This window comes from Littorina saxatilis, linkage group LG9 (assembly GCF_037325665.1).
Source record: "Littorina saxatilis isolate snail1 linkage group LG9, US_GU_Lsax_2.0, whole genome shotgun sequence".
Classification (NCBI taxonomy): Eukaryota; Metazoa; Mollusca; class Gastropoda; order Littorinimorpha; family Littorinidae; genus Littorina; species Littorina saxatilis.
The window spans coordinates 44815951-44825357 of record NC_090253.1 but is presented as its reverse complement, the minus strand read 5'-3'; positions in this window follow the sequence as shown (position 1 = coordinate 44825357).

Genomic DNA, 9407 nt, shown 5'->3' with positions numbered 1-9407 from the left:
TATAACAATAATCTCGTCCAAATTTCACGCAAAGACTTCTTTGTTAACACAATCACCAGGAACAAATCAAATTTAAAATTACAAAGTTCTCAGTTTCAACCCTTTTACTGCCGTTAGTATTTTGTTGAAAAGAAAATGGTGGGGAAAAAAAGAACATACGAGGTAGAAGAATGATCCTACAACTGAGCAAACAGTGTCCAGGGGAGGCAATCATGTTTCTGCAATTCAAAAGGCAATATACCGCGCTTGTTTTTCTCGTCATAATTGTTATTTTTTTTTATAATAGAAGAAGTTCTTAGGTTTAACCCCTTGACTGCCGTAAGAATTAAGTGGAAAAACCCACACAAAACAACCACAACACCCGTAACATACGAGGTATATACGAATGAGACCAAAACTGAGAAAAATGTCCCCATTCAAAGGACAATAAACTGCGGTTGTTTCTCTTGGCAGAGCATTTATGTTTTTGATGATTGCAAAGTATGGACCTGGTACGTATTATGGCATTCAAGACGTTTAATTCAGAAAGAATCGACAAAAATGAATGATTTGTTGTACCTTTGTAGAAACTCAGTTTCCTTGTCTTCTTTTGTCACCCTCTTCCTTAATTCAACATATATTTCACACACACACACACACACACACACACACGCACACACGCACACGCACACACACACACACACACACACACTCACACACACACACGTACACACAACCATACACACACGCATACATACACAGACACACGCACACACACATACACAAACACGCACACAGACACGCGCACTCACACACACACATTCACACACATACGCACCCACGCTCACACAAACACGCACATGGAGACAAACAGACACACTCACACACGCACGCATCCACACACACACACACACACACACACACACACACTCACTGTCTCTTTCTCTGCCCGTGTCTCTCTTTTTCTGACACAAATGATACATATCGTCGCTGATATGATAAATTGAGAGACACTTTCTGAAGGAATGTTGAGACTTTTAATGTAGTTTGATAAAAAAAAGCAAACAAATCCACATTTTTGGGTGAAAACAATATAAATATATAATATATTTTTACTGTGCCAATGCTTTAGTGAATGTAGCAAGATTTCAGACTTTGAAACATTAATTCGACGCACGGAAATTATGTATTATTTTCTATCTGCACAGGAAAACCAGCTAGCTAGTCAAATGTGAAAACATGTGGGGAAAACCTGATCTCAAATTACGATAGGGTTGCCCCAAATGAACATGTATAATCATACGTTGGGGTGGTACACTAGCAACATGTATAATCATACGTTGTGGTGGTACACTAGCAACATGTATAATCATACGTTGTGGTGGTACACTAGCAACATGTATAGTCATACGTTGTGGTGGTATACTAGCAACATGTATAATCATAGAGGGCCCCAAAGGGGGGGTATCATCACGATCACGGGAAGGGAAATTTTAGCTTTCACGATCACAGTTACCTTGATTTTTTTTTTTCACGATCACGAACACCAGTGGCAAATCACGGTCACGGTAAAAGTTGCATGTACAGAAAGCACGTGTCAAAGTAAACACAACCACACAGTAATTCGCTCCTCTGGATCTATTGTTTATTCAACACAAAGTGAGAACTGTTGCACTTTTTATTATTATTTTTTTAATTCTCTTTCATACACACATAGAAATACATATCATGATTTGTAATCAGTAACAAGAATGTTGTTTTCATTGTTTTCTCTCTCTCTCTCTCTCTCTCTCTCTCTCTCTCTCTCTCTCTCTCTCTCTCTCTCTATATATATATATTTCGTTATCTCTCTCTCTCTCTCTCTCTCTCTCTCTCTCTCTCTCTCTCTCTCTCTCTCTCTCTCTCTCTCTCTCTCTCTACACTCATACACATTCAACTCAGACACCCTCACTCACACACATGAATATATACTTGCACAATTTGACATTTCCAGAGCAAAATCTTGAAAACCCATTTTCTCCCCAACTATTGGGTGGATTGAAATTAAAGTACATGAATGTGTGATGGGGGTACACCATCGCCTGGTTTCATGTCCTTGAAAAACAAACAGGAATGCTACAGGCCAAAAATGGTTTTACCTGAAAGAAGCGCGCAGTGCCAGTGGCGAAGCCACAAGCCTGAGCCTGCGAAGCAGGCGAGCCAACTAGGGGGGTCCGGGGGCATGCCCCCCCGGAAATTTTGTCAAAAAACGGTTACAATCTGTGCAATCTGGTGCATTCTGGGCATCATTTTCCGGGCTGTAATAGTGTTGTGATCTTGTTAAAAATCCCATTTTAGCCTCCCCCCACCACCATTCAACACACCTCCAAACTGGTGAAAACAACACTACTGTGCGCTGGCTTCATTGAGACCGGCGCCTGGTCGCGTTGCGCGATATTCACACGGATCGTTTTTGCGGAAACTTTTTAACTTCACCGGAAAAAATTTGACTTTACCGGATTTTGAAAACGGCTTTATCGAATTTCCGTTAATTACCGGAAAAGTAGCATGCCTGACAAAATCCCCAACGAACATGACTTTGATCGTCTTTGACATGAGGATCAAGTGATCCAAACTGGCACGTCTCCCCGCCATTGTTTCTGAATTTAACCCATTGTTGATATTAAAGTTTACAGGCGCTAATATAAATCCAAGCTTAATGCAAAGAAGCGACAATTAGAATCTATGCCAAGCGTGTCCACGTTGCTGGGATGAAAAACACATTTCTAGTTTCGGTTTTGGCTACACGCAGACTCGATCTCGAGCCAGTCGAGGACACACTGAGCGAGTGACAGCCGGACGTGGCAATGTCGACAATGTCAATGATCTCACTCAAACTCAAAGATCTTGAACAAATTTCAAGATCTTTGCCTACATTCAGAACAGTCATAGAGCAACATAGATCAACATACCTTGATATTTCGTCTTCGGAAAGACCGACCCGTAGCCTGACCTTTCCACCAAGGAAGGCATTCTCGCCGCCTGCTTTGGTCTGGCTTGAATCCACAAAATATAACAGAAGTTCGATGACAGTACCGCTGCACGCCATGTTTGATCTTCGAATTCGAATTTGACTGAATGCACTCAAAACTTTTGCACGAAGCCCTTCCATTGGATGAAGTTTGGAAGACTTTTGCAATTTGCCTTCTGATTGGATCTCTTTTAAAGGGAAGCAATCGCTGTCAAAATCATATTTCTGAATGTGTTGTTGCTTCCCTTCAATCGGAGTTGGCTCCTTGACGAATAGACTAGAGGATCATAGAGTGATACAGCTGTGAAAAATGTACGTTGAAAATAAAATGCTTTGCAATAATGCCCATCACGATCACGAAAACAAATCACGATCACGATCACGAGACTTGATTTTTTTTTCATCACGGATCACGGGCAAAGTCCCATCACAATCACAGAAATGGAAATTTCGGCAATCACGGTCACAGAAAGGTCAAAAAACGCCAATCACGATCACGGTTTTAAACCCTTTGGGGCCCTCATCATACGTTGGGGTGGTACACTAGCAACATGTATAGTCATACGTTGGGGTGGTACACTAGCAACATGTATAGTCATACGTTGGGGTGGTACACTAGCAACATGTATAATCATACGTTGGGTGGTACACTAGCAACATGTATAGTCATACGTTGGGGTGGTACACTAGCAACATGTATAATCATACGTTGGGGTGGTACACTAGCAACATGTATAATCATACGTTGGGGTGGTACACTAGCAACATGTATAATCATACGTTGGGGTGGTACACTAGCAACAAAAGTGAGAGAAAAAATCATATTTTGAATTACCGCAGTAATCAAGGAGTCATTGTAGTAAGTGTTTGGATACATGTAGTAACGGACATTTGACGGACTGCTGGCCAGTTATTACTGCACAAGTTTAAAGTGGAAGTTTTCTCAGATGTAAGAATCTTCAACAAATGAGACACAGCGCTATAACACACCGGTGACACTGTGACGGTTCCCCTACGCTTTGTGTTCGGTGCCCTGACCCTTTGTGTTCGGTTCCCACTCGGTTCCCACACGCCAAAATTCGCGGACAAAACATCCATTTATGGTAGTATTACGCAATGTTGCTCTCTGAGAATGGTCTTGTTAGATCTGTGAGTGTTTACACTACATGCCTAGGTGCTGTTGGATTGAAGGTTTTTGATATTTTAGCCGTTATTAGGTAGAATGCCTTCCACTTTACTGCAAAACTGCATAATTCGTAGCATCGGCAAGAAATATCCTACCAAAAAATGCCTGCTTGGAACTGTCGTTGGTCCAGCAAAAAGTTCAACATGTCTGTAGCAGACAGCCCAAGTTTCAAGATTGTAGGGCCATCCAAACAGCCGTAATAATAAAAACAACAAAAGTAGTCAGTGAAATTGGCTGTGTTCGGTCCCCACACACTTTTGTGACGTAGGCGTGACGGTTCCCATAATTCATTGTGTCGGTCCCCACTTTCTGTGTCGGACCCCACTTTCGACCTAATTTCTCTGTGACGGACCCCACAACCAGCCTATTTTGTGTCGGTCCCCACACCTTCTTGGATTTATGACTTGCCGGTTACTTGTATCATTGTATTCATTGAATCTAATTGTCTCGGAGTTATTTTTCAACAAAAACCGGCAAGGCAGCACCTTTTGTGATACCAAGTAAGTCAGATGACATCAGTATGTGAGTGTGTGTGTGTGTGTGTGTGTGTGTGTGTGTGTGTGTGTGTGTGTGTGTGTGTGTGTGAGAGAGAGAGAGAGAGAGAGAGAGTGAGAGAGAGAGAGAGAGAGAGAGAGAGAGATTGACACCTTTCCAGATCACTGACTCCGGTTATGCGACACTACCGCGAGCGTCACTACCGCGTGTCACACTACGGCGAGTACGACACTACCGCGTGTAACACTACCGCGTGTCACACTACCGCGAGTACGACACTACCGCGAGTATAACACTGCTGCGTGTCACACTACCGCGCGTACCACAACCGCGAGTACCATAACCGTAGAGAGAACGCATGCAAACTTACTTCTTGTGAGTTTGTGTTCTAACGGCTTTGATTGGAAGCAACCCATTCTATATGTATTCTGATAGTGTGTTCTGATCGTTTTGAGTTCTTGGTTAGCATGACAAACATTGAATTAGTGTTCAGAGAACAGACCAGGCCTTTTTGTTTTATATTTCAAGGAAACATTTCAACCTTTGCCTTCAGCCATGGAAGTCATAAAATGACACGCGGTAATGTTATACTCGCGGTAGTGTGACACGCGGTAGTGTTATACTCGCGGTAGTGTCGTACTCGCGGTAGTGTCGTACTCGCGGTAAGTTCTGTTTCCGTACCCGCGACAGCGGCAGCGACAAAAGAAAACGCGCGCAAACGCGTGACGTGTTTCCGTACTTGCGTTTTAAACATGCGGTAAAATCTGTAAACTCCCGCGTTGCCGCGCGACAACGCGAAAAAATCGCTCCAGGACCCTTTCAAAAAAATCGCGTCGCTTGCCGCTTGTCGCGCCGCTAACGCGTCGCGCGTGTGGAAACACTCCTGGTCATTTTCTATGTGCTTGATTTTCGTCGCACCGCTGGAAAAACGCTATCGCGGGTACGGAAACACAACTTTAGTGTGAGACGCGGTAGTGGTACTCGCGGTAGTGACGCTCGCGGTAGTGACCAGCACCCGATCACTCCACATAAACGCTGGTTCTGGTTGCATTGTGCCGCTGACATACAGCTAATAGGATTTTTACACCCCCGGTATAGGGGTGTGTATAGGTTTCACTCGATGTGTTTGTGTTCGCAAGTAGATCTCAAGAATGAACGGACCGATCGTCACCAAACTTGGTGAACAGGTTCTATACATTCCTGAGACGGTCCTTACAAAAATTGGGACCAGTCAAACACACGGTTAGGGAGTTATTGGTGGATTAAAATTATACAAGGCCTGGTATAGACGGACACCCCCGTTGGTCAAAGGGAAATAACCATTCTCACTGCCACCAACTGAGAAGGTTATTTCCCTTTGACGGGGGTGTAGTTCCTATCGGAGGAATTTCTTGTTTTAATCCTTTTGTGGTATTGCTGATGATGCTGAACATGTATTTTACTAGTTTACCAATATGTATCTTTGACCCTGATAGCCTACGAAAACGGAGCAATCATGGCCCAACATTGGCCCAATGCTGAATTTATTGGCGCGGTGTTGAGCCTTAGTCGGGCCGTTGTCGTAGGCTGTCAGGGTTTATGTAGCCTTGTTCCATTGTATTCTGACTGTCATAAAGTAATTAATTTTAAGAGAAAGCAGTCATGAACACAAGGAGCTGGGAAAAGTTGCCTCTTACAACAAGCGTGGATAAAGACACATACTTGACACAGGCAAGTACTCTTTATATTTAGTCAAGTTTTGACTAAATATTTTAACATCGAGGGGGAATCGAAACGAGGGTCGTGGTGTATGTGCGTATGTGTGTGCGTGCGTGCGTGTGTGTGTGTGTGTGTGTGTGTGTGTAGAGCGATTCAGACTAAACTACTGGACCGATCTTTATGAAATTTGACATGAGAGTTCCTGGGTATGAAATCCCCGAACGTTTTTTTCATTTTTTTGATAAATGTCTTTGATGACGTCATATCCGGCTTTTCGTGAAAGTTGAGGCGGCACTGTCACGCCCTCATTTTTCAACCAAATTGGTTGAAATTTTGGTCAAGTAATCTTCGACGAAGCCCGGGGTTCGGTATTGCATTTCAGCTTGGTGGCTTAAAAATTAAATAATGACTTTGGTCATTAAAAATCTGAAAATTGTAAAAAAAAATAAACATTTATAAAACGATCCAAATTTACGTTTATCTTATTCTCCATCATTTGCTGATTCCAAAAACATATAAATATGTTATATTCGGATTAAAAACAAGCTCTGAAAATTAAATATATACAAATTATTATCAATTTTTTTTTTTCGAAATCAATTTAAAAACACTTTCATCTTATTCCTTGTCGGTTCCTGATTCCAAAAATATATAGATATGATATGTTTGGATTAAAAACACGCTCAAAAAGTTAAAACAAAGAGACGTACAGAAAAGCGTGCTATCCTTCTCAGCGCAACGAATACCCCGCTCTTCTTGTCAATTCCACGTGCACTGCCTTTGCCACGGGCGGTGGAGTGACGATGCTACGAGTATACGGTCTTGCTGCGTTGCGTTGCGTTCAGTTTCATTCTGTGAGTTCGACAGCTACTTGACTAAATAGTGTATTTTCGCCTTACGCGACTTGTTTTATATTTAGTCAAGTTTTGACTAAATATTTTAACATCGAGGGGGAATCGAAACGAGGGTCGTGGTGTATGTGCGTGCGTGCGTGTGTGTGTGTGTGTGTGTGTAGAGCGATTCAGACTAAACTACTGGACCGATCTTTATGAAATTTGACATGAGAGTTCCTGGGTATGAAATCCCCGAACGTTTTTTTCATTTTTTTGATAAATGTCTTTGATGACGTCATATCCGGCTTTTCGTGAAAGTTGAGGCGGCACTGTCACGCCCTCATTTTTCAACCAAATTGGTTGAAATTTTGGTCAAGTAATCTTCGACGAAGCCCGGGGTTCGGTATTGCATTTCAGCTTGGTGGCTTAAAAATTAATTAATGACTTTGGTCATTAAATATCTGAAAATTGTAAAAAAAAATAAAAATTTATAAAACGATCCAAATTTACGTTTATCTTATTCTCCATCATTTGCTGATTCCAAAAACATATAAATATGTTATATTCGGATTAAAAACAAGCTCTGAAAATTAAATATATACAAATTATTATCAAAATTAAATTGTCCAAATCAATTTAAAAACACTTTCATTTTATTCCTTGTCGGTTCCTGATTCCAAAAACATATAGATATGATATGTTTGGATTAAAAACACGCTCAGAAAGTTAAAACAAAGAGAGGTACAGAAAAGCGTGCTATCCTTCTTAGCGCAACTACTACCCCGCTCTTCTTGTCAATTTCACTGCCTTTGCCATGAGCGGTGGCCTGACGATGCTACGAGTAAAATGGCATTGCGTTTCATTCTGTGAGTTCGACAGCTACTTGACTAAATATTGTATTTTCGCCTTACGCGACTTGTTTTTTTTTTCAATCACCACTAGAAGTCCCTGGGCAGCATTTTGCTCTGAAAACTGAATCTCACATACGACAGGTGGATCTTTTATTTTAAAAATGTGCCAAATTGCATATCTCCAAGGCCGTAAGACTAAGAGTAGATATTGGGAAGGCCAGTTCAAGAAGGTGTGGGTGGATCAACACATAATTTGCTGGTATACTGGGAACCGTCCCAGAGATAAATAATGTTATATATTATTTGTGGCATAAACTAATAAAGTTAGTCTCTCTCTCTCTCTCTCTCTCTCTCTCTCTCTCTCTCTCTCTCTCTCTCTCTCTCTCTCTCTCTCTCTCTCTCTCTCTCTCTCTCTCTCACACACACACACATACACACACATACTGATGTCATCTGACTTACTTGGTATCACAAAAGGTGCTGCCTTGCCGGTTGTTGCTGAAAAATAACTCCGAGACAATTAGATTCAATGAATACAATGATACAAGTAACCGGCAAGTCATAAATCCAAGAAGGTGTGGGGACCGACACAAAATAGGCTGGTTGTGGGGTCCGTCACAGAGAAATTAGGTCGAAAGTGGGGTCCGACACAGAAAGTGGGGACCGACACAATGAATTATGGGAACCGTCACGCCTACGTCACAAAAGTGTGTGGGGACCGAACACAGCCAATTTCACTGACTACTTTTGTTGTTTTTATTATTACGGCTGTTTGGATGGCCCTACAATCTTGAAACTTGGGCTGTCTGCTACAGACATGTTGAACTTTTTGCTGGACCAACGACAGTTCCAAGCAGGCATTTTTTGGTAGGATATTTCTTGCCGATGCTACGAATTATGCAGTTTTGCAGTAAAGTGGAAGGCATTCTACCTAATAACGGCTAAAATATCAAAAACCTTCAATCCAACAGCACCTAGGCATGTAGTGTAAACACTCACAGATCTAACAAGACCATTCTCAGAGAGCAACATTGCGTAATACTACCATAAATGGATGTTTTGTCCGCGAATTTTGGCGTGTGGGAACCGAGTGGGAACCGAACACAAAGGGTCAGGGCACCGAACACAAAGCGTAGGGGAACCGTCACAGTGTCACCGGTGTGTTTATATGCGTTGACTTCCTAGGGGAAGGACCATTAAAAACATGGATTTTTAATTCAATTTTAGTTTCGTTAAGAAAAAGATAAAACTCAGGACCACCTGTTAGAAGGTTTAAAAGTGACAACATTGTGAGAAAAATATAAAGAACATGCGCAAAACGTAATACTGATCTTCTATAGGGTAGTAACATTTGG